Consider the following 25674-nt stretch of genomic DNA (forward strand, 5'->3'; position numbering starts at 1 on the left):
ACAATAGGAATATGGAAAGCTGTTCGGTAAGCTTTGCATAGGAGCTTCAGACTTTCCTTGTCTAGCTGAAGAGTTAAGAAGTGTGCAACACAGTAACTTTCCCCTATAAGGTATTTATTGGCCGGTGCAGGAAACAACCGGTATCACTTTGGAAAATAAAGTACAGCTTTTAAAAACTTGGGGGAAAAGAAAAAACAAAACAAAACAAAACACCAATAAAAAACCAAACAAACAAAACCCCTCCTCCGCTTAAATTAACTTTCCTCCTCAAAAACCCGCCGGTAAACCACCACCGATGCAGGCACGCTGCTTTGTCAGCAAACCTGCAAGAAAAACCCAAAAACCACCAAGCCCCGAAGTCTGAGGCATTCCTGACGGCAGAAGTGAAACCCTCTCCAACCAGGCGAGTTTATTTGTAACCCCGTGGAGCAGAGAGCCCGGGCGGCGGGGGGTGGGGAGGGGACGGGGAGCGGCGGGGGGGGTGACTCCGCCGGGGGGTGCGCGGCGGCGGGAGCGCGGCCGGACCCGCCGGGGCCGGGGCTGCGGCTGCTGACTCAGAAAAGCAATGTAGGTCATAACGAGTTTCCTTAAGTTACCTAAGTTCGAACAATTCGGCTTTTCTTTAGAGACTTCCAAAGCGCTGTTGCAACATTTCTGAACGCCGTGGCTCTCGCCGCAGCTCAGCCCCCGGCTCCGAGCCCTCGGGGCAGGCATGCCCGCTGGTTGGTACTCACACATTTCACCTCTCTATCTTCCCTCGCCCATTTCTGTAACAACACCTTTTTTAATTTTTATTTTTTAATTTTTTAAACCCTTTTTCCCAGAGACGCGTTTAAACAAATAGTAATAATTGTGCAGCCGCGTCAGACTCACATTTTCTTCTAAATTTTCAGAGAAGAAGGAATCGAATTGCCTGCCTACTGTCAGTTCAGCTCAGTTCTTTCCAGGAGGGCTTATCTACGTTTCATAGTTTGGATCTATTCTTTATTACTTCTATTTGTTACTTTTCAACACCAGTTAACTTTTACACCGTGAGTTAAGGGGCTATAAAAGTACTCGCTTTTGTCACAGGTTTTGTATGCAAAAGACAATTCGTCTTTTAAATGACACTGAACACCGTCCGTCTTCGAAGTAGGTGATTTTTGTTACTTTTATAAATTTTTCTTTTCGGGTTGTGTTTTTTTTGTTTGTTTGTTTGTTTGTTTGTTTGTTTTCTGTTTGGTTTGGGGTTTTTTAGCCATAGTAAAGCAGGGAAAGAGTAGCCGCACTCCCCACGGAGAGCTCACGGAGAATGGACAAGCATCGTGTTCTGTCGCAGGGGCAGCGAAGTGGGAAGGAGACCTCGCTGCGAAGCACGGAGTTGGAGAAGCGAGTAAAGCCCGGGATCATGGGACTCTTCAAGAAAAGAACCACACTAACGGATTTTGTTTTATTCACTCGAAGCTTACCCCAACCATTACCTGCGCTCCCCGCTGCCGCGCCGCAGCGAGCAGGGGCCGTGTGTGGGCTGGGGCGGGGAGAGAGGGGGAGATTTCTGAGGGACTCGCATTCTCCCCCAGAAAAAAAACCATCATCGGGAAGGCATCCGTTGTCACGAAGCATAACTACGAGGGGAAATCATACGCCCACAGATTTCATAGAAGCAAGGAGCGAGGAAAAAAACGCAAACCTCGTCCGGTCCGAAGGCTGTATTTCTGCGGGGCGCACGCATAATCCACGGGTCCGTCACGGGTGACTGTAGGGCGATCGAACAACCAGTGTCACGGTCACGGCCGCCTCCAGCCTTCCTCCTTCTCTCCAGTTCCTCCCTAACCCCGCAGTGACACCCCACCGGCCTTGGTGCTAACAAGCGAGGATTTCCCCGTTTAATCATAGAGGGTTTTGCCAACGGAGCAAATGTTTCCCGCGAGTGTTTTCCCGAGCACGTTACAAGCAGCAGCACCAGCAGCTCCACGGAGCACCGAGGCCGGAGCCGGGAGCGCCCGGCAGGCTCGGGCAAGCCTTGCTCCGGCCTCCGCCCGCCTGGGGCACGGCGGCTCTGCCGCCTGGGACGGGAGAGGCGAGCCCTGGCTCTAGATAAAAAAGTTTTTTTAAAAAAAAAAAAAAGAAAAAACCAAACAAAAAACAACAACCAAAACCTAAATGAAAGGGGAAAAAAAAACGGCAAAAGTTTTTTTGTGTATGTGTTTTGGTTTGAGTTTTTTGTTGTTGTTTTTTGTTCGGGTTTTTTTGAGGCTTGCTACTCTGCGCCGTCCCCGCCGGCGGAAAGCTCCCCCCGTCCCGCGGCACCCGAGGGCGGTGGCCGGGGTGACCGTGAGCGCTCAAGACGGGGAGGAAAACGGGGGGTTGACAAAACTCGGCACCCGTTTGCGAACAAGTTCCCCAGCTTTGGCGGCAGTGGAAGGCCCTCCTCTGGTGTTTGCAGTTTTCTTTGTTTACATTCAGTTTAGAAACATTGGCCTTCGGCCAGAAAAGAGCCGGTTTCCCCCACCACCCCCTGTCCCTTTCCTTCTCGAACGGCGGAGAAGAGATAACTTTCACGACACCCCCCCCATCCCCACGGGTTTTAAAACCTTTTTCCCCCTCGGCTCACCCAATTAACCCTTCGGCCACCTCGGAAAAGAAAACAGGGGGTTTGCCGATGCGTGCACCTGCCCCCTCGTAGCTTTCAACCCAAGGGTCCGCAACAGGTTCTACCGGGGGATGGAGGTGAAAAAGATACCAAGCGAGGCGAGGAGCGCCGAAACGAGCGGCGGGGGCCCCGCTGCTCGGTTCGGCGCTCCTCGCCTCGCTGCCCGCGGGGCGGTGCTGTGCGGCGGCAGCCGGGCGGGGAAGCAGCGCGGTTCTCCCCGCCCGGTTCCCCCCCGTTGTTCGGGGCGGCTCCGGAGGCGGGTGGGGAGCGCGCTGAGGTCGCTTGTATGCGCCGGGCTTGTGTGTGTGTGCGTGAGTGTGCATATGTGTGTGTGTGTGTGTGTGTGTGTATGTGTCCACCACCCCGCCCCTCCACCCCGATATCTTTTCTCCCCCCCGTCCTCTCCCCGCACCTCGGCGAGGAGTAAGTGCCACCGCTCCGCCTTCTCCTTTTCGCAATGTTGACGCAATCTATAAATAGTGGAACAAAAGGACCAACTTCCTCGCAGCTTTGCTGAAACTGCACAAAAAAGGCAACCGGGGGGTGTAGGGGGGGCTGGATATTTTTTGATTTTATTTTTCTTCGGTTAAAAGGCGAATCCTCCCCCACACCCAACGCTACTGGAAGATTATTTATATTTTTCTTTTTTTTTTTTTTTTTTTCCTCGCTGACTCCTATGCTGGCAACGTCCTGCGAGTGGCTATTTTGCTTTTGCACCGAGCGAGTGGCTTTCCCATTCCTCCCTCTTCTGACAGTAAGTGCCATTTAAGCGACTGCTTTTTCAATGGGGAGGGAAAGGGGCTGGGGGGGGGTTTGGTGTGCTGCCTGCTCGCCAACCTGCCTACTGCCTCAGAGAGCGGGCAGGAGGGAACCAGGAGCTCCGGGGACGGGAAAATTTGGAGGCGCTTAGTGCAGGAGGCGGGGGGGGGAAGGCGAAGCGCCACGGAGCAAGAGGGGATGGGCGCACGGGGGACGGAGCGTGGGGGTACCCAGGGTTTTCGGTGTGCGGGGGGAGAGACCGGTGAAATAAGGTGATCGTAGAGGGGACGGTTGCCGCTGCCCGCCGAACAAAAGCTGACATTAAATGGGCTTTTGTTAGGGGGAAGTGTGTGTGTGTACATGGAGCTGGGGGGGGGGGAAACACCCCGCCCGTAGCAAGTTGCCGTGCGGCGGAGGGCACCTTTAGAGACTTGTTTACCGCTCGGCGCGGCGCTCACCGGCGTGTTTACCCTGCACACTCGACGCGGGTCTCCCCCATTCCTCCCCCCCCCCCCCCCCCCCTTCCTTCCTTCCTCCTGGAACCGGGGGGCGAAGGGGTGGGGATTTTAAAGTCGGGGGGGGGGGGGGGAGGGTGCGCGGTCAGGAGATGCTGATACGATCACGCGTAAAACAACACCCCCCCACATCCCCCCCCCTATCCCCTTTGCCAGTCGGATCGGTGCAAGCGCAGGCAGTCACTGGCCGGAGGGAGAATTACATCATCCCCCCGCTACAGTGATGCTACCTTTCGTGCCGCTACCATGCGCGCAGGGAAACAAGCGGGGACGCGCCTACCACACCACCACCACCACCACACCACCCCCGGCTTGCGCCCGGACGGGCGCAAGCCGGGGGTGGTGTGGTGGTGGTGGTGTGGGGGGGTGGTGTGGTGGTGGTGGTGGTGTGGGGGGGTGGTGTGGAGGGGTGGTGGGAGGCCCCCGCGTCAGTCACACACACACACACACGCCCGCCCGCCCGTCCGACTGTTTACAGCGCTCACACAGGCGTATTGTGACGTCACCTGAGTGACAGCCCCCAGAGCCAACCCCGCCCCGCCTGCCTTTCCCCCTCCTCCCCTCAGCTACGGGATGGCGGGGGGTAGAGGGAGGGGGGGCTGGGGGAAGAGGGTGTTGCAGAAGGCAGGATTGAATATTTCAAAAGTTAAATCAAACTTATACGCTGCGGTACGGGAGGGAGGGAGGGGGAAGGGGAAAGGGAGGGAGGGGGTGTTTACGCGATGCCGATTAATTTGCGTTTATGACGTTTTCTGACGCTCTCCTTGCCGGGGAATAGGCTTCGGAGAGGAAAGAAATGAGCGTAGAAGCTGTCATAGAGGTGGCTTTGAACACTTCATTGTCCGGAGTGGACACTGAAAAGCTGATTATTATTTTTTTTTCTTTTTTTCTTTTTTTTTTTTTTCATAGGAATTAAACACTGAGGGCAGAATCTCAGTTTCACACACCGTTTGCTTTCCCCAGTGTTACAAGTGTAACGTTCCGGGGCTAGAAACTTGTTGCAATATGCTACTTGTGGAGGAAATAAAAAATTTAAAAAAAAATAAAAAAAAAAATAAATAAAAAAAAAAAAGAGAGGGGGTTTTTACTCACTCTGTGTAAATATTTCAGTAGTACCCGCTGTAATGTCAATAAATCCGTATCACACTAAAAATAACAAGAAGTGTTTTACAAACTGATACTTGTCGAGAATTGTTTGCCAGAATGCAGCAGTGTAAAATTATTACTACACCACCAGCATTTACTCACTGCAGAATTCAAGTAACCGTGAAGCCTTGTTCAGTAGCACAGACAGTTTTCAGTGTGTTAATGGCTTGGGTTTCTTCAAAGTGTATTACTTTTTGAAGTTTGGGTGTTTCTATTTGTGCAGAAAATAGACCGAGGAGCTTTGAGCTCCTACTGTTACAAAAGTTAAAAGGAAACAAAGTCGAGCTGCTAAGTCGGCAGCCTGGAATGAGTCAATAGTATCTCCTTTGTCCTGCTAGCTTTCTCTGCTCTGGTGTATCTTTGCTCTATTTCCTCTCCACAAGCAAACCACCATTTCTACCCTCAGTACATTTAATAGATAGACTTTATGGGTCTCCTGACTTCTAAATCTTCTAACCTACCAGGAAAATTCAAATGCATCTGCCTTTTCAGGCTATGTACCACGGTGGTGATACCATCAATGACAGCAGGCTCGCCTCTTTAACCACGTAGATACTTACACATTTTCCATTATCTATAATTAATGGGGCAGATTATTCTTGCTTTGTTGTAGTAAGCCTTCAAAAGGGAACAAATATGCCTTTTGAAAGTATTCAGTCATCCCTGGTTTTTACCAAGAGAAAAAAAAACCAAAAAACAACAAACCAAACAAAAGAAGGACTAGGACAGAGACACGAAGGAGTTGTAAATAACTCCCCCCCTCATTGACTTGGGGATTCCCTGGGAGTCTCAGAGGGCAAGGAGGTAACATAGCTGGCTTTTACAACAGGATCACAGGTCCTGACACAGGGTCACAGAGAATCTACGCTTGGCTAGCCCTGTGCTCCAGTTTTTTGTTGTTTTTTTTTTTAGCTGGTAGCTAGTCCCTTGAGGGATCAATGTCAACTTAAGCATGCTAACTTCTACAAGCAATGGGTTGGCCAGTGACCGAGAGCTGGAACTGGCTGCTGGAGGGCTCCCTACTTCTGCTGTGCTTGCAGCTTGAGTTCTGCTGCCAGGCTGCCTCTGTGGCTCTGGAGCTTGTCACAGAAAGAAATCAAAGGGGCAACAGTACAAAGCAAACCCCAACGCTGTCTGTTGTCTGAAAACAAAAGGTGGGTAGATGTATTAGGTGGATTGGAAAAACAGCTTGGGTAAGGACATGGCTTATAGACCGAGGCACAGAAACTGGAGCCAACTCCCATCACTGTGAGTTTAAGTTTCTGTGTACCTCCAACACACTTTGCTCTCAAATTCTGGCTTGCGATTGCTATTAGTTGTTCTGCAGATCTGTCACACTCCCAGAGATCATAAACACATGTTAATTAAATATCCCACATTTAAAGGTATTAGTATTCAGCAACCAAAACAGGAGCATACTTTCTCTGTATTACCTGCGTGTCTTAAATTAATCCATGAAGAAAGGAGGTACATATTGTTATATATATATATATATATATGCACACACACATATGTATCTCCTCATATCAATAGCCCTTTCTGTTTTAACTATCAAAAAGGATTGGAGACTGGAGTTTGGATACTCGAGTACAGAGTAAGGTACTCGAGTACCTTACAGAAAGGTAAAACTAACAACTGACTGGGAGGCTGAAGCCCATATTTTAATATATACAGTCTGCAGTCTTAACTTTATTTTTAGTCACACTGTAAAGGCTTTTTAGGTCTGCAAGATCAAGGTAGTATTTTTTTGTTTTATAAACATAAGGCTTGATTATTATTAATTTATTTAAGTCTGCTTTTCTTCTAATTACATGAATTACATATATGAATAATTCAGCATAGGATTATTTGAGCAACTATTCCTTTCTCTTTTCACACCTGAAAAAGCTTATCAGTTAACTTCTGTTATAGAAGTGTATCTGTGACCATTCAGGCTGCATCATTTAGTGTTTAACACTTTTAATATTATTTTTTTTGTAATTCTGTACTCCACCCCCCAGTTCTTTTAAAAATGCAGCCTCATAACTCCTAATGATAACAAGCAGTTTTCTCTGGTGACCATAAAGGCCTATGTTATGAATTTCTACAGCTTTCCTTTAAAACTCTCAACACATTTCTATCTTCTCAGTTGTAAAGGGTGTTACTAACTTACAGATGGAAATTTGACTGATACAAATGGCAGTCTTCCTGGTTCTGCAAGCAGGCAGTTCCAGTGTTTCAGCTTTTGCAGAGCAGCACTTTAACAAGCAGCAGCCATGCATAACTAACAAGACTGCAAGTCCAGTTACTGCTTTTTAGAAGCCTGTACCCAGCTCTTAAGTTACCCAAAATGTCAACTTTATATTTTTGCAGCCATATTACAAAACTATTAACAGCAGGAAAGTGAAGTAGTTATTTACAAAGATTAAGATACAAGGACAGAAAGAAGTTTTTTAAAAATGGAGCCTGAGGTGCAGGAAGAAAGCAGCACAGCTCCAGCTATCCTTTTATAGTAACTGGTGTTTCATGGAAAGTGGTAAAGAAAACTCTCTTCCTTCCAGCAGCTAGCCAGAGATGCCATGACCCTTCTAACTGAAGACTGATAGCATTCCTGCAGTAATCTTTCTGCAGGATTAATTTCTAGTATCTGGTAAAAAGAAATATTATTTTACCCAGTTCCTCCTCTTGAACCTTCATTTGGATTCTCTGTCTTATCCTTTAGCTGTATGGATGTGTTTTAAAATCTGGATTAATGCTTACTAAAAAGTAATACACTTTTCAGAATATTTAAAGTACCATAGCAGTTTTCATTAACATTTTCTACATGTACAGTTAACATTCTGAACACTATGTATGTATAGATTATATTAACTAAATCAGGGCATTACTTTATTTAAAATATGTACATAATGTGTATTCAAGATACACTTAGCACAGACTATAAGAGAGCTCTCAACATTAATTACAGCTACAAATAAATCTTGTAAAAGATGAATGAAAATTAGGAAATCAGTAGTAGTTCACTAGATGAGAAATAGGCCCTTTCAACTCCATGAAGAAGTAAAAAACAAATAGCTGGCTAGCAAAAGAGAATAACGAAACCATTCTACTTTTCCAGGACTCTTAGTATCCTTGTTTCTGGCTGGATGTGGTGTGTGCATGAACATCCTTTCTTATAAAATAATAAATTTCACAAAGATCCCACTGTATGACAGTGTACTGATTGGCTGTCACAACTACTGACTAAATATTAATTTTGGTAGTCTTTCCAAGTTAAATCTATGAACTACTATATCTGGATAACTTTTAAAACCCTACCCACAAGTCAAACTCAAACAAAACAATTTCCTCCTGACTTGCACATTGTCTGTCCTTGTTTGCACAGCTTTTTTTAGTAAGTTATTTTAGTTCGTCAGTTTTTGGTTTTATTAGTTGGTTAGAGAAATATTGGACAGTCTCTTTTGATTTGGAGTTTATTTCATTTTCATTTTACAACACTAAACAGTGCAATAAACACTGCAGACAACTAGAAGGAGCTGCACATTAGTGCAATCACTTCACTTTCGTAACTCCTACAGATTTTTATCCCTCACAAGCAATGATTTACATACCAGCGATGGAAAATGAAAATGAGGGGGAAGCTCATTATAAGCTTGTAAGTGTACTTAGTGTCTTCTACCACAGGCTATATTAGACCTGGCCTGTGTCACAAGAACTGTGAAGGGTGAGAGCAAAGGGTCCTTTCTCATAATGGTCATGCACAATTAATGCTCTCTTCACTCAACAGGGAAAACCAGACCCAAAATGGGAAGGAGGATCTGGGCTACTACTCTTTCACCTTCTATCCCCACCCCCACCCTTTGAGCTGTTAAGAAAGGACCAGGTTGCACTATTTTAAAAGCTGGTCCAGGCCGCACACTTCCTCAATATATTGGAGAGCACTGGGAGAAAATCTCTATCAGAGCTCCATGAAGGGGCACATGCTGCTTCACAACATCCTTTGCCCAGGACTGTGACTTATCCACAGGGCTGAGCTTTCAATTAAGTGATGAAAACTTCCTCTGTAAATATGCAATGTTTTTAGGGTTATATACAAATAATAATATATTGAACTAACTTACTTTTGACACACAGTTTTGAAAGCTTCACACTTGATGCAAGTCATAAAAAACAATCACAATCGACCTGTAAATAAATGAAAGAAAGAAATTAAGAAACTTTGCATTATTTCCTGAACGTGCTTAAGTAAACTGGATGGATTAACACTTTAAAAAAATATAGTTGTTCTCTCTTTCATCTCACCATCTGAGTGCAGATTTCCAGCTACTGTTTCTACAGACATTTCAAGTTAATCACACAGCTGATGTTAAATGTGTATCTAGGTGGAATATGGAGGTTGTTTTGCCCAAGGTTTGGAATGGGATTTCAAATGAGGGCCATAATGCTGTCCCTGACTCAGAATTTTACCAATAGCTTTTGATACTAAGATAAAAACAACTGAAAACTGTCCTACCTCTTACTGAATCTAAGAGACCAAAAAAAAATGCTTACAGGACATCTGAGGGCTACAAGATCCTAAGGTTATCTAGGTGGAAATGGATGTTGTTTTGGCCAAGGTTTTGGAATGGGATTTCAAATGAGGGCCATAATGCTGTCCCTGACTCAGAATTTCACCAATAGCTTTTGATACTAAGATAAAAACAACTAAATACTGTCCTGCCTCATACTGAATCTAAGAGACCAGAAAAAATGCTTACAGGACATCTGAGGGCTACAAGATCCTAAGGTTATAAAAAGTCTAAACCAATCAAAATCTGAAATAAGTGCTTAGCAACATATTGTTTAGCTGTGTATTTGTCTTTTCAAAATACAAAAGTGATAGTTCCAGAGGCCAGTTACCAGGGCCTACGCAGTGTCAAAAGGCTCATCCAGATAGAACAATCTCCCTTAAAGGAGTTCTTGTGCTATATTATTACCTTCACACAAAGAACTGAAAATTACAGTCACTGAAATCCTTGCCAGTCTTTCACAATTCACACTAGATATGAAAACCTTACTGGGAAAGGGCACTAAAAGCCCCCAATCTCACCCAGGGAAGGATCCTTCTGTAGGAATTGTGGCAGGAAAAGCTTCCTTTGGAACAGGGGAAATTTTGGGTACAGTGGGAGAGTCTGCACAAAGCACTGCACAGATTCTGGGCTCTGTCAGTGGCACTTGGAGCTAGAAAAGCTCTATCATTATGGTATCATCTGCCAAGTGGTCCAACAGAAGGTATAAATGCTGTTTAATTTTGCCTCAGACCCTTCTACCTGAGCTCTGTAAGTTTTAAAAGGAACAAAACCTTGCTCCCAACTTAAAGAAACCTATCAAGATAGATAAAAAGCTGTATATTAGATCTAGGTATAACTGTTGTGGTTGTTAATAATACACAGTAGTTCAACAGACAGACTGGCAGGCATTTAATTTGAAAGCAAGAATTAAAATAATGACAAGTTGTGTTATATAAGATCAAATTTACAGGATATTGCAAAACTGTCCTCTCCTCACATGTAAGATTCATCATCCTAGAGGGAAAGCCTGCTGGAAATATGCAAGAGGCACGTGAAAACATAGGGAAAGATAAGTTTAATGGAAGATGCAGAGTTGGATGACCGAAGTCTTCATCACATAAGAAAGCAACATCCTATTTACTTTCTGATGCTGTGTAAATGAACGAATCAAAGCCTGCACATTCTCTTGCAAATCATGTCACAAGGACTCTACCTCCTTATGCCCCCGAGGTCATGACTGACCATGTACTGACCCCTCTCAGACCCCTGCTGCCTTTTCTTAAAACCAGCAAGAATACACCTCTCTAACTACTTGAGCCCCTCTGAGTACAACACATCACATGATGCCTCCCCTTCCTTTTTAAAATTTATTTTAGCGATCTATACAACCCAAAAAAAGTTTCATGCCATCTTTTATGTCTCTCTACTGACTGTCTTGCACTGAGAATTTTCTCAGTACTTAAGCAGACATGTGTTAACGTATAAGGAAAAGCATAAAAATTATTTCAGGGAGAGACTCAGCAGATTTTCAGAAACAGTAATACTACATTTAAAGAAAAATATTTCTCAACTGAAAGAGGCTAAGGTTTATATCATCATTAAAGCTTTTGCCAAAAGAAGAGGAAACTAACTGTAAACAGTTGTTCAAAAGGAAGGTCTATGACAGTACAGACCCCAACATTTAAGTTCTTAGTCAATGTAGTCAAGTATGTAGCCAATGTTGAACTTCTGTATATGCCTTCAGCACCAAGTTTTGAGTGTGGACTGCTCTTTCATGTGTCCAACAGCCTTGACACTGAAATCTATACAAGGAGATGATTAATACAGTAGCATTCACCAAGCACAAAACTGAGATATGCTTTCACTGAAACTTCTCCAGCCCCAACAAAGCCACCATTCAAAAAAAAAAAAAAAAAAAAAAAAAGGCATTTCAAAGACCACTGTAGATGCTAGACATAGACTGATTCTTGAGTTAAAGACAGACATCCACTAGCTAAAAGTAATAACTCAAAGGAGAGACTTTCAAGTTTCAGACTTTCAAGCTTGAGACCTCCAGTTTGAACTTATCTATGTTTTCACACATCAGTAGGTTCAGTGGAGCTAGAAATACCCAGTACATGTAGTGAAAACAATCTCTATCAGTGGATACAGCATGAACATGATAAGCTATGTTTTCCAAGCCTAGAGCAATTGTCAAGAGATTGCTGTTTGTCAAGGCACCACACCTGACAGTCAGGGTCATCTAACCCTAAGGTCATCTCCTTCTCCCTTCCTTTGAGGCAGCTCTCAGCACCCTGACTGCCCAGCTTGGTTTCCTTTGCTCTGAAGCCAGGTTCCAGGTGGAGGTTTCTCTGGTCCAGGCAGGGGGAAGGCTGAGGGGTGCAGGGGCTGCTCTCTGATGGTTCTCATCAGCAAGAGCTGCTGGGGCTTTGTGCCAAGGCTGAGGAGGGCCCGGGCAGGTCAGAGGGGACTCCTGGACAACTGATTATTAGCCAGGGCTTTCTAAAGCACTTGTAAGGCCCATATTGTGTTTGTTTAGGACCCAGAACTACAAGTGCGTGTTATCAGAGGACTGGGGGAATTGGGTTGTGTCTCAGGAGTTAAATTGTCAGTTCTAGCTGCCTTTTAAAATGGGAAAGAGACAGAATGTCTTGTTTGATGCAGTCTGGTGTGGCCCAGGGTTCACATTCATGTAATTTTCTTTTTCATTTTAAAGGCCTTTATTTGACTAAACACACCCTCTTTATAAAATGCAATTGTTTTTTCTGTCCTGATTGTTATTTAATGCCTGGACAGTTTTAATTTAATCATCTACATAACTAACTTATGATTCTTAATTCCTACATTTTATGCCATAAAATGTAATGGCTTTTCTTTACCACATGATTTGGTCTTCCAATTATAATTTGTAATCTGTGTGTAGATGGAAAATGGAATAAAATGTAGCAAAAGAGCACTGCATTTTTTATCAATTAAATTAAATAACCATAGATGTACATAACATGTAACAAAAAAACCCCTGACAGAACATACTGCACTGAAAACTGATTTATTCAACAATCTAAACAAGGACTAATCACTGCTACCCGGTGAACTTAAGTGATTATTTCTGGTCAGCAAAACCTTCAGGACTTTAGAACTAGTACATCTCATCCTCTGACAGTTTTCACTGATAGACTTGATGTGAAAAAATTAAATCACTTGTTTTTTTCATCTCCCAGTGGTTTTTCATTTTTGAACTTACTAGTCACAAGTAGATTAGTACAATAAAAGAAAAATAAATCAGAAGTAGGTTCAGCATTCTGTATGTTATACTTCCTACTGTTCTGCCAGTGACTTCCAACCCTTCAGTAGTTTGACTTTCTCTGAAACTTTGGCATTAAAAAAAAATGTGTTGCATAGTATTTTTATTGTGTTATTTTAAAATACTATAGTAAATTTAACCTTATTACCAGCTGCCCTACTTCCACACTTAATTTTAAGTGGTCTTGTTAAAAAAGAAACACTTAATTCAAATAAAGCATACATATAGAACTTATTAAACATATATTAATCACTCCAGGAGGCCACACAAGTAGTAGAGAATGTGGATTCCTTCCTTTCTGATTTTTCAGCCATTTATGAACAACAGAACGGGTTCCTACTGTGCCTGCTGGTGTACATACAAAGTTAAAGAGACAGAGCCCTGGCACAGAGGTTTGCCTTCATTTGCTCAGCACCTGAGGTGTAAAAAGTAAAAAGCCAAAGTAGAAGAGGATTTTTTTTAAGCACTGGCTGTTCAGCAGGAGGCAGAGTGTGAAAGGATGCTATGAAGGGCTCTTGATCTTCCCTTGTTCCTCCATCCCTTCCTGTTCCCCTCCTCCTTGAGCTCTACCACATTCTCCTGTGCCTATCTACTGAAAATTGGAAGGACTTTAAGCTAAGCAAAGAACTGAACATATGCATTGACCACTTTTATCTCTGCTAAGTAGAAACACTTCCCATTGAATTTTCTTGTTCTTGCCAAGTGACTTAGGAGGATAAACCTACTCTCAGGACAACTCCCTAAGTTGAAAGGAAGAGAAGGAAAGTTGTTTCTGAGAATGCCCAGAGGTTGTTATCCTGTGTCGCTGAATTTTGGAACATGGCTTACAGATTGGTGGATTTGATTTATTCACTTAATAGGGATCAGAATTCATTTTTTCCTCCCAAATAACTGTGATGGAAATCACACTATCCCATAGATTTTTTTAATGAATTTTCTTGCTCTTTCCTTTGGTGGGCTCAAAGTTTTCCTCTCTGTCTAGTACAGGAAATCAGAAGGTGAGCATAGAGAATGAGAAAAGTCAAAATTACAATGATAGCAATAAGTTCCTAAAAATATAAAGATTAATAAAGTTTAATTAAGACAGCGCATGATTAAGTAAGGAAAAAAAGGTGAGGTAGAGGCACTTTGTTAACACATGTCATAAAATCTTTGAAATGCTACAGACTGTAGCTAGCAAAGTGCAGTAAAAGGAACAAGGATGACTGACTAAGCTTGGCATACATTTGGCTCATTTACCTATCTCTAACAGCAGACATAAGCCAGTTCTTACCCAAGTGCTCTCTCAGAGAACAGCAGGAGCAGGACAAGCACATTTGATAATGCCCATGGATTGCAGCATCCAACTTTGTTGTAGCTCAGGGCGTTTCCTGAGCCTGATGCAGTTTCTCTTGTCAGTGGCTTTTACCAGATCTCTCTTCCAAAGTCTTGCGCAGTCTCTTCTTAGATCCATGTGAACTTCTTTCATCCATACTGTGTTTAGGCAAAGAATATCACGAGTGTATTACCCATGGGCATATAAAACAATATAATTTATCGTATTATTTGCTGTCAACCTGCTTACTGACAGCTTCATCTGATGCATGCTCATTTTTTACTGACAGAGGAGGGGAAAAGTTGATCCCTGTCCATCCTTTTCATGTGTGATTTTAAAACACCTATTGCTGTTTTGAAGATTGTTAGAGGGGTGCTCTAAACGAAAGTCTCTGAAGAAGAGTCCATTGGCCCTGTGCTGGAAATCTATTTCTTCTGAGCTCTGCCAATCAGCCACCAGTTTGCCTGCTATCTGTGGCAGATGCTGAAGCTGCTATTGCACAGAAGTCCTTCCAAGATCCTGGGGAATGGAAGCTTAGATGAGCACATTCTGAGAGAGTCATTCTTTCCCACTGTTAGAGAAGATGCATTAGAGGAATAGATGCAGTCATGCATATTGTGCTCTTAAAACCCTGCTGGTTTTTCTGCAAGCAGAATCTAAAATAATTGTAGGGAGTGGAAATGAAGAAAATTTGCCAGTCTACAGAAATCAGCCCCATTCTAAGAAAATTACTTGCTAAGAACTAAAGCTTGAGCAACCAATATAAGCTTTCTCTAAAAACTGAAATAGAAAACTGAAAGAAAAGTATTTCAGTTTTCCTCTAAAGAAGCAGGGCATTGTTTCTTGAGTTTCACAGTAGACCTTATGTGGGCACAGTTAAAATCATAATTAAAACAGCAGAAGCTTGTCAGAATGTCCTATTATTTCAGTAGGAGATTCATAACCCATGCAGTATACTCCCATTTTTCCTGCTATGTGTTTTAGAAGGCATAGGAATATTTCACAAGCAGACAGGAAAGCTCCATTTTTGTAAGTAAAAAAATGTATACTAGTAGGTGAGACAGATCTCCATTCCTAGGTAAAAATATATTTTAAAAAACCCAAAACTGTTCTGAAATCTTCCTACAAGGTTAGCTGAATTGTATCCATGTACAGAAAAATATACACAGCAGAAAAATGCACTTTTAGAGAAATTATGCAAACTAGAGTTAGTGTCAAAGGTATTAATCAGTCCTTTACTATTGAAGCAGAGGAAGCTAAGCAAAACTGATGATGCTGGGGTACTCAACCAGGAAGTCTTTCCATCTAGGTCTGTGAGTAACTACAACTCCTGTTGTGACTGTTTGACACGAAATTATTTATACTGTTGCAAAATAGTTTGTCAGCAGATTTCACCAAGGCAACACCCAGTCCATCAGTTATAATAATACAGCCAAACCGGCTGCCACATCTGATTATTATTTTGGAAGAGTATGTTTGGCTAAGCAGGTAAAGAGAATGTACTGAAAGTTTCACAAGACATTAAGGAAGGTTTAAAAAAAAACAAAAAAACCACACAAACCCCATGTTATTACACAGGTAAATAAATAATTTTTTCAGAAACTCGCAGTATCTCTCAAGTTAGAACAGGACATCTATTTGTGTCTGCTATGAACAAGTGCACGTTTTGGAGTTCTCATTTGAAAAAGGTAACTCTGGGAGACTCCCTGCAACAATAGCTAGATATGCTGAAGGTTAGAAAGGCTCAGAGCCTCTAACATTACTGACTCTAAATCCAAATGTTGCCTGGTTCTGACTGGCTTAAATCAGAGCCTTATGTTACATGTAAGTTCCTGAAGATGCTCTAGTCCCACACTGGCTTGTTGACCAAACATAATTAATTATCACATTGGCTATTGGCACTTGTTTGGCAAGTCCCTGAAAAAACAAACTAAGTGTACTTTTTGTTCAAGGCAGAGTCCTGATTCTGAGATATCTGCACGGAGAGAAAGCATCCCCTCTGCAGAGATTCTGAAAATGAGAAAATGCCTTCCTCTGAACAGGAGGAGGCTGTCACCCAGACCCTTGGTACATTAGGGGATGAAGATGACACTCTACTGAGTTTTGCTTGTTCAAAGTTTAATGAGTTGACTTCATTGTGTACCATAGACATCTTATGCAGCATATTTGCAAAGCTGTGGTTTCAGTCAACTTTGTGTACAATGCAGATACAGAATGTTTTGTGAGAGATTATAAATATTGAGATGTTTTCTCTGATCTTAAAAGATTACCCAGAAGCTTATTTAATTCAACTGTTCCTGTCTAGAATCTCTCCTTTGGGGAAGAAAAAGCTCTTGACAGTGAGATGTATAACAGCAAAACCACAGCCAAGTGCTTCAAGTAAATGTTGCTGGCTTTGTAAGCCTGAGAACTATTGATCCTATAGCTTGTGTGAACTGAATTAATCATCTTTTGTGGTACTGCACTTCAGTTCTTTATCTTCTGGAGACAGGCTGTGATAATGGCTATGTTTTCTGAGAAAAGGCAGAGGGAAGACAAAACCAACAGAAAATTCTTGCTTGGTTCACAACAAAGACTGAAGGGTAGCACTCTGATGTAGCCCAGTGTGTCCCTGTGAGGAATCTGATGTCTTTTCCCTGCTGCATGGACCCCTATGTAAAAATAGAGATCTTGCAGGCTGGCAGTTCAAAATCCCTGAGGATTAGTGATTGGTTAGGAGATTATGGATACTACTCCAGTCTGAATTTGAAATAGCAAATGAAAGTGCTGAGACACTGATAGCTGATACTGAACTGGTACCTTCCTTACCCCTTCTGTAAAGTTGTAGATAGAGAAGGCTCTGTCACTAATTCGTAATGGTACATTTGCTTCTGCAATCAGTTGTAAAAGGGAATCTATTTCTGGTGTTTATTGTTTCTGATCAGCTAGATAGCTTGTTAGACAGCAAGAGCAAGAAAAGTCACAAGACCAACAAGTTGCCCAGCACTACGTATGACACTACTGAAAATACAAATCACTACTATTAGGGCTATAAATATGTAAAGCACTCCACATAAAGCCAATCACTACCAAGATCCCTGCAGGGAGGATGCAAGTAGTTTTTTTTCAGGCCCCAAACTTAAAAATACATGACTCAAAGACATGCCATATTGCTGATCAATCTTTCACCCCTTGCTACGTGCATGGCCAGCAATTTATGCTGGGAATCACACTACTTCCCTCCATCAGACTTCCCTGGATTGACAAGTTGGGAATCACACTCTTCTTCCCTCCATCAGACTTCCCTGGATTGACAAGTGGACCCTGGTAACAACCAAATCCCAGAAGCTCAGAATCACAGCTTTCAGGACACTGAATAAGAGGCAGAGTATTAAATCATAACTAGAGCTTTATTTGTGGAATTTAGAAAGAAACTGATGTCTGTTCAAGGGAAATCTTCTACCTCCTCTGCTATGTGTTTTCTCTTGGAAAAAAGAATTGTTACTATGCTAATGTTACACATTACTCTCTAAAGAATCATACTAGGGAAAATCTTAAACCCCAGTGACTTATGACTCCCTTATCCATATGTAGAGAGATATATCTATTGCATCATAAGGAGACTTAATTGACTGCATGAAATTAATTATACTGTTGTATATAAGCTTAAATGCATTACACAGTACCTGCAGTGCATTATTTCCATCTTTGTGGTATGATGGAAATAATGCAATTATGAATGTCTGTACTCAGATCACTGTTCAGTGCCCTAAGGAGAGTGGACATGAAGGTGCTTCAAGTAGCAGTCTGCTGATACCATCTAATGGACTCTGCCTGTCCAAGTAATTTCTCTTTGCATTCATGGGGCACACACACACTGGCAATTAAATCCATCCACACAACCTCTCAAAAAATGTGTTATATAATGAGTTATACATGTTCTTTATAAAATTTGGGCAATAAAAATAAGTCTCTGTGCTTTGGTCGATTTACATGGAAAACTGAACTGTACAAATGACACAAAAACTACATTACGAATGCAACCATCTCTCTATACTGCTCCTGTACATCACAGTATTGGTCTGGAGAGCCCAAAACTACCTACAAATACACTTCCTAGTACAACAGAGAAAATATTTTCTTAATTCTTGCACTTTCTTATTTCTTAAAAATCACCTAAAAAAATTCCACACTCTTAAACGCTAACATTTGTACTTTCCAACCTATATCCAACTGTCTTCTTGAAGAGAAGTTTCTATTACTTTGTCCAGCCCAATTGCAGTTATGTTAAATAAGGGGATTATCACCACTTTAAAACATTATTATATCTGCTAACATAGAATAACTCAGAATAACTGCATACCACGTTTTCCCAATTCTAACTCCAATGACACATTCTCCTGCCAACTTAAATAAATATTGTATCATTCCAGTTTCCTTGCATATAGTTGTTTACCTCACTTAATCAAACTGCATACATTATTTTTCTTCCTAACCACCCTTTAGTTACTCTTACTGTTTCTGAATGTCATTATTTGATCTGTAACAAATGTTTTCAAACTTATTAAATAATAAATACATTGGCACCTTTGAAATACATTGCCACCTTTGAAAATGGGGGTTAGATCCTTCTGGATTGGCTCTATATTTTTGAGTATCATACTATCCAAAACAGACACAGACACCTTGCTGGAGGCTGATTTCTGTAGCAGCTGCATTGGGCTTCTGAAGACACACAGGGAAAATTAAGTTTGTTAAGTTTTACTTAACCCTCTGGTTAAGTAAATATTTTCTCTAGTCAGCAAAAAAATTTTTTTAACTCTTCAATAAAATATTAACTGGGTAAGCTGAAGATGTAGTTTACCTTTTATAACTTCAAGCTATACATACAAATATAAATATGAAATTTCCATTTCAAAGTCATTAAATTAATATACATGTTATAGAAATATTAGTATGTATTTATATTAATATGCGAAGGTATTGAATTAATATAAACACATATTATGACAAGTAAACCCAGATAAACTTAGATTTAAAATTTAGAGTAAAAGGAGTCTTAGTAGTTTTTTTATTTTTCTCAACTTGTTGAATTAATCGAGGCATCTCATGATGTAAAACCATTATTCTCTCTTCACAAAACAATTTTGATCCTAAACCACATCTTTGTCTTTCATAAGTCAACTTTCAGAAGCCTTTTTAAAGTAGTATTTCACTTCTGTCCAGGAATTATATCTTCCTACCCCTGTAAAAAAAAAATTGAGTTAAACATTCTGAAGTTGTTTGCTAGACATGTTCTGCCAAAAGCTTCTCTGACCCATACTGGTTTTCTTCTATACGAACTGTATTAATCCAAAGGTGCAGGGTATGTGGTTCATACTCTTGAATAATCCCATTCTGCAGACTGGCTTGTATTATAAAGCTTTTAATTCTTTGGTGGTCTCTTTCTAAGTTAATACTCAAATAGCCTAAGCAGACACCTTTTACTTCAAAAAAACAACACATAAACCAAAGGCAGGTAGATCTACGTTATATGAGTCCAGTATTAAACAGAAAAGTTATACTGGAACCTCATGATTCTATATTAAGATAACAAGAGAGTGAGCTACAGAAGTGAAGGGATGCTACTTCTCTTACTTGGATCTTCCTCTCTGAGGTTAACTGAGTGACAGCCACTTCTCTGTACACTATTCACATTTTTAATACAACAGCTTCTAATTGTCGAAACTTTTCTTAAAAAACTGAGGGGAAAAGTACAATCAAAAGCCCATTTGCAAATGTTCACAGCCTCTTCTGTTGCAGACTCAATACAAGAAAAAACACTGGGAGATAATCACTTTGATTTGAAGACCTTAATTATTGTTTGGTGTGAACACATTAAGTTCTTACGCAGCTAACAAATCACCATAGTAATAAATATAAATGGTTTTCTCCTCAACCTTCAAATATACTTTTGTAGAAAGAACAGACATACTAGCCAGTATTCTGAATAATCTGAATTCTGTCAGTATTCTGAATAAGCAAATTATCTTCATTCCTTCAATATCCTATCCTTGCCCTCGTGTTACACAATTATGCTCTAACGAAAGCACACACACGAATTACTCACATTATAATCAAGTCCATGAATTCTGGTAACATGAACCATACGTATCCTTTAATGTTGTTTTTGAGTACAGGCAAATAAAATATCTTGAGGTTTGTAGTAGAAATAAAAGTGATACTTGCTAATATCACTCATTTCACTTTAGGGTTCCATTAACACAGCACAGATACTGGGTTTCATTTTTATTATTAACAGGCTTTTCTTATCACAGTAAAAATAGGCTGTTAACCACAGAAAGTAAAATTCATCACCAAAGTTCTGGTTTTGTTTAGGAATCAGACTTTTTCAGATATTCTGTCAAAAAATAAAGCCTCGTTATCCATATGTGACTTAAAAGAAACTACATTCATTTTGAATGCAAAGTATTTCCCCATGGGATCCACAAAGCCACACGTACCTGAAGAGCTTCTGCTAGGTAAGAATTAGAAGCCAAGGAAAAAGGGAATTTACAGTGCTGAAAGCAGCTTCCTACTGCAGGGGATCAAGCAGTGTAAGCAGAGTGACAGTACTGCTTCCATGAACAATTAAAGTGCTTTTTCCTTACTGACTCACTGTAACTAGAAATTATACGTATACAATATTTAAAACTGGAAGAAGTAAAAATTAAAATACAGAAAGGCACACAAATTACAGTAATAACTCTACTGATGAAAAATGATACCTGCATTTATGACCATTTATCATGTGTTCAGATATTATGTAACAATTAATTTAACAGATATACAATTATGAAAGAAGATAGATGTAAGAGTATTGTGATGACAGGAACTTCTTGTCTAATCTGTTCTAAACTGCCAGGGAGAAGGATGCTCCAGTACTGCCAGATAGCCTGATACCAGTCTTTAACTGTCCTTAGAATAATTTTCCAAATATGTAGCCTATTCTTGTTCACTGTAAATTAAGATAATTTTTTCTTGTCCCTCTATAGCTGGGTACAAAAGACAATTGATGACCATCTTCTTCACAATGATCTTTAGATGTCAGATTATTTCTCTCCTCTAGATTAAACTAATAGGTGAAACCTGACTTTCCATAAAACCTTTTCATTCATGCTATCCTATGGAATCACTTGGAAATTGGAATAATTATCCTTTTCCAGACTTTAACACGGAGATATAGCAACTTCATTTTGCATGAGCTTTCTTTGACTTTGCTTCATCTGGTGGTATCAGTGTTATTTGGAATTTTGTGATGCTCTAGAGCTGTAGACCCACAGACCCATGAAACAAAATACATCTGTCCACCTATCTGGTAACTTTTTTGGAAATCAGTAATGACACTTAAATTTCATTGAATCAAGGATAACTCACTCGATCTTATTTCCTTCATTTTCTCCAAAGAACTGGACAAACCAGGGATTTTGTACACCTTCCACTTGGTAATATTGTAACTTTTATTTTTATATTTTAGAGCTAAAATAAGAATTATTCTTAATAAGCAGACAGATAGAGGAACGGACAGGCAGGCATAAATCTAGTTTTCTGTAACAATCAAGCATAACAGAAGGTTTGACTCAAAGCCTGTATTTTTCTATTGTCCCAAACTAGGTAATATCTGCTGAAATGGAGGTAGAAGGATGTTTCTAGTTGAAGTATACTATGGAGTCTTTTTTTAGGATTACATGCTTATTAGTTTGTGGTAAAAGTATGTCACATTCAGTATTGCTTTCAATGGGTTTTGTCTGAATAAAGCAGAAGTATTCTAGACCAAGAAAAGTAAAACAAAACATGGAAGATTATAACAGATCAAGGCAGTGTTCTAAATGCTGCAGTGGCTCTCTGTCTTCACATTTATTTCCATATCCCTGCCTTTAAAGAATCTAGTCTCTTTATTTCTTTTAGCCAGTTTATCCCATGAATCTTCAATCTTTTTCTTTGGGGAAAAAAAAAAAGTGAAAAATTGGACAGTGGTTTATGACATCTAGCCCAGATTTTCTGCTTCTTTCCTCTAATTCATTTGCATGGACTATACAACTACACCACAGTCACATATGAAAGTTCTTCTAAGAAGTGGTTTCTATTGTTTGGTTTTGCTTCTTAGTATTCATATAGCTTATTCATAGAGTACTTTCAGAATGAATTCCTGAAATTTAGTAGTTGTTCTTTGTAATATTGTTGACCTATCCATGTGCAAAACATCCAAATCCCATGATACCGAGGTGTGCTCTCAATATCCTGAGTAAAGAGGCTTAAGGGCTCCCAGCAGCATTTTACTCCTGCTCAATGCCACCCATTCCCCATCTTCAGAAAAGGCTTTTTACAGTTCCTCTACCCTTCAGCCAAAAGTAGTCTTGTTCTCCTTGTCCTATTCCAACTTAGTTTCCAGGAGATCCTAAAAATTATGTCCCCCCACATATTTCCTTGGGAAATACAGAGGGGCAAACCTCCAACAAGGGATTATTTAAGCAGGGGTGATGGGCACAGAGGGTGTTCCCAATGAAGAGCAAAGCAGTTTATGAACACATCTCTAGCAGTCAGACCTGCACTATCTGCCATGATATTTTTCAGAATCTTTTCTCACAGGACTCTTCAAATTATATTGTTTTCCCTCAAAACAGGAACTACACATTCCAGCAGTTCAGACATTAGGTTTCGAACAGGTAATGCATTCAGAGAGAAGCAGACAACTTCAAATATTTTATTTGGTTGTTTCTTGTCATTTTCTAAAACTATGCTTGAGGGGACCACAGTACTATAATTTTATGTAACACTTTTACATTTCAAAATCACATGGTCACTCTAAGAAAGAACACTTTCTTTTTTCCAGTTAGGTAGGTAATATATGTGACAGCTTTGCTTCATGTTATTCTCCATCTATGTTGATATGATTCTACTAATATTTTTAATTTATATTGTCTTATTTTAAAATGCAGTCTCTATTATCTCCAAGAGCATATTTCTATTACTTGCAAGAACGTAACTTTACTGAAGCCAAAGCAAGCCAAAGGTACAGAACTGTCCATTAATACTTCAGAAGCTATTTTTCCCAAAATACTTCTACCCTGTGTTGGATATATGACTGGATGTCAATACAGTAAAGTTAGAATAGCCAGTTATTTTCTGTAGGAAAGCTGCCTGCATTTCTGCAAGACTACTTCTCCAAATACTTCACAGGAAAATTTGCTGGGCAGTTGTTATGGTGTAGTTATGATATTTGCTTCTCAGAATAAAACACCTTAAGCAAACGCACTCTATTTCAGGCTTTTATCCTACAAGGAGGCCCACACAGATGGGACCCAAACTGCATTTTAACAATGAATTAAATATATTTACCCAAATGGTAACATACTGACTTCTTTATTGTAACCTTGCTTATTTTGAAAAGAATATTCACTCATCTAACTAGCTCTACAGGTTTCATTTAAAAATATTTATACATCAGATAATTACTGGTTTGCCTTTTACTGGCCCCCTCCAACTTTCTTAATTTGGTGATTTTTTGGATTTTCTATGCTTTCTTTTAGCTAAGTAAGACATGGCATCCAAGTTTATACATTCATCAACATTTCTGTTCAAGTACCAGTAGTCTGAAAGCTACCTACGGATAGTTGGTTTTCATGCCCTTGCAATTTTAATTTACAGCAGGCTACTACAGATGTAATTATTGCTGACTGGATGTAATTTGTAAAGTTACATCTCTGTTACTGTGCTAAACAGGGCCCAGGCACCTGCTTGAGCTCTGCCATGTGATAGCTAATCCATGCCATTTAACTGCTAGCATGCTTTTTGGGTGTGCTTTCTGCCCCAGCCAACAAGCACTTAAGCAAGATCTGGGGACAAGCATGGTCTGGGGACTGTTCTCAGCAGGCAGTATGAACAAGGTCCCCCTGCTTCAGGAGAGCAGGTAGGGCAGCTGTGGAAATGTCAGCTCTGTTTGCTACCAGCTCTTGACTGGGCTGCTATTTTCTAGAACAGAAGTCATCCAAGAAATGACATGCAGCTGAAAATCAGTAGAGAGTAGGTGTATGTTCTTATGCTCCCACTACCAAACCTGTGTGAAGGAGGGGAGCTGTTGGCACAGAAGAGGGAAAAGCTACCAGGCTGTGGCTTTCCCACAGCAGGCAAATTTTCAGCCTGTGAGTAAGAGCAGATCTTGGCTGTCCCCTGCTACCTCCAGCAGGCAGCACAGGTGCACAGAATCTGGAGTCCTTCATGTTTTCAGGTCCTTTCTTATATCTGCAATTGCCATTTCTGTTTGCTCTTTAACTACCTTTTCAAAGAAATTATCTGATTAGTGGACAGTGGTCTCAGAATTCCTTTTATTCAGTATTACTCTATTGGAAACAAAAAGTGTAAGTTAAAGAAATTTGAAAAAAAATCCAGTTTATAGTGTTTCTTTACTTGTTTCACATATCTTCAACTTATATTAGCAAAACTATTCTAAATAGATCAGACTTTCTCAGCATCACATGGTCCAAGCTTTCTTTCATAGAATCATAGAATTGGCTGGGTTGGAAGGGACCTCAGAGATCATCAAGTCCAACCCTTGATCCACTCCCGCTGCAGTTCCCAGCCCATGGCACTGAGTGCCACATCCAGTCTCTTTTTAAATATCTCCAGGGATGGAGAATCCACCACTTCCCTGGGCAGCCCATTCCAGTGTTTGATCACCCTCTCAGTAAAGAAATTCTTTCTAATGTCCAACCTAAACCTCCCCTGGCACAACTTGAGACCTCTTGTGCCCTCTTGTCTTGCTGAGAGTTGCCTGGGAAAAGAGACCAACCCCCCCCTGGCTACCCCCTCCTTTCAGGGAGTTGTAGAGAGCGATGAGGTCTCCCCTGAGCCTCCTCTTCTCCAGGCTGAGTTTTATTTTATCTTTGCATGATGGCAGGCTTAAAGTTTTTCTCTTACTTTACATTTATGTACAGCAGAATCTTCTTCTACTGCAATGTTATAGATGAACCAGCTTTCTGCTACTACTTTCAAACTCTACATTTCTGTCAGTGATTTTCACATTATATTTACTGTTTCTCCAGTCTTTTTATCTAACCAGATGTAATGTACATTCATAATGTCAGCAAGTTAGACCTAGTATCTTCTTCTTTTTTCCAGTCACTACCAGATCCAGAACTGAATTAAATCTCATTACTTCCAATTTTAACTACTATACAAAAATATCCTCCTGCAGCCAATATTAATTATTTCTGGCACGTAACTCAAATCATGTTTTCACAGCTTTTCAAACATTAATTTTCATATACATAACACTATATGTATCTATAATATATATAATATGTGCGTATATCATAAGCATAGAGATCATCATAATCCTAGAGAAAATAAAATGAAACAAACCTTCAACACAATCTTCATGGATTTTGCATCTTCCATTTTTATTTGGTTCATCTGTGTCTGCCACCCATGTGAACTACAGGATCTGCAAGCAGCGT

General features: G+C 40.8%; 2 long non-coding RNA genes across 12 annotated transcripts in view; one reads left to right on the plus strand and one right to left on the minus strand.

Moving 5' to 3' along the window:
* Positions 1-25674, minus strand: part of LOC139793830 (uncharacterized) — an 87413-nt gene that overhangs the window by 32798 nt on the left and 28941 nt on the right. For 7 of the 11 annotated variants that reach the window (XR_011724827.1, XR_011724823.1, XR_011724826.1 and 4 more), the window contains exons 7-8: positions 14159-14358; positions 9153-9216 (exon numbers count right to left, since the gene is read on the minus strand). This is a non-coding gene — a long non-coding RNA (uncharacterized lncRNA). Of the gene's footprint in view, positions 1-4998; positions 5053-9152; positions 9217-14158; positions 14359-25674 lie in introns of all 11 variants that reach the window. The other 4 variants (XR_011724833.1, XR_011724832.1, XR_011724822.1 and 1 more) reach the window with 2 other exon arrangements.
* On the plus strand, positions 2760-5367 carry LOC139793873 (uncharacterized). The gene is made up of 2 exons (XR_011724836.1): positions 2760-3386; positions 4816-5367. It is a non-coding gene; the product is annotated as an uncharacterized lncRNA (long non-coding RNA).

The sequence above is a fragment of the Heliangelus exortis genome, chromosome 1 (assembly GCF_036169615.1).
Source record: "Heliangelus exortis chromosome 1, bHelExo1.hap1, whole genome shotgun sequence".
NCBI classification, from domain to species: domain Eukaryota; kingdom Metazoa; phylum Chordata; class Aves; order Apodiformes; family Trochilidae; genus Heliangelus; species Heliangelus exortis.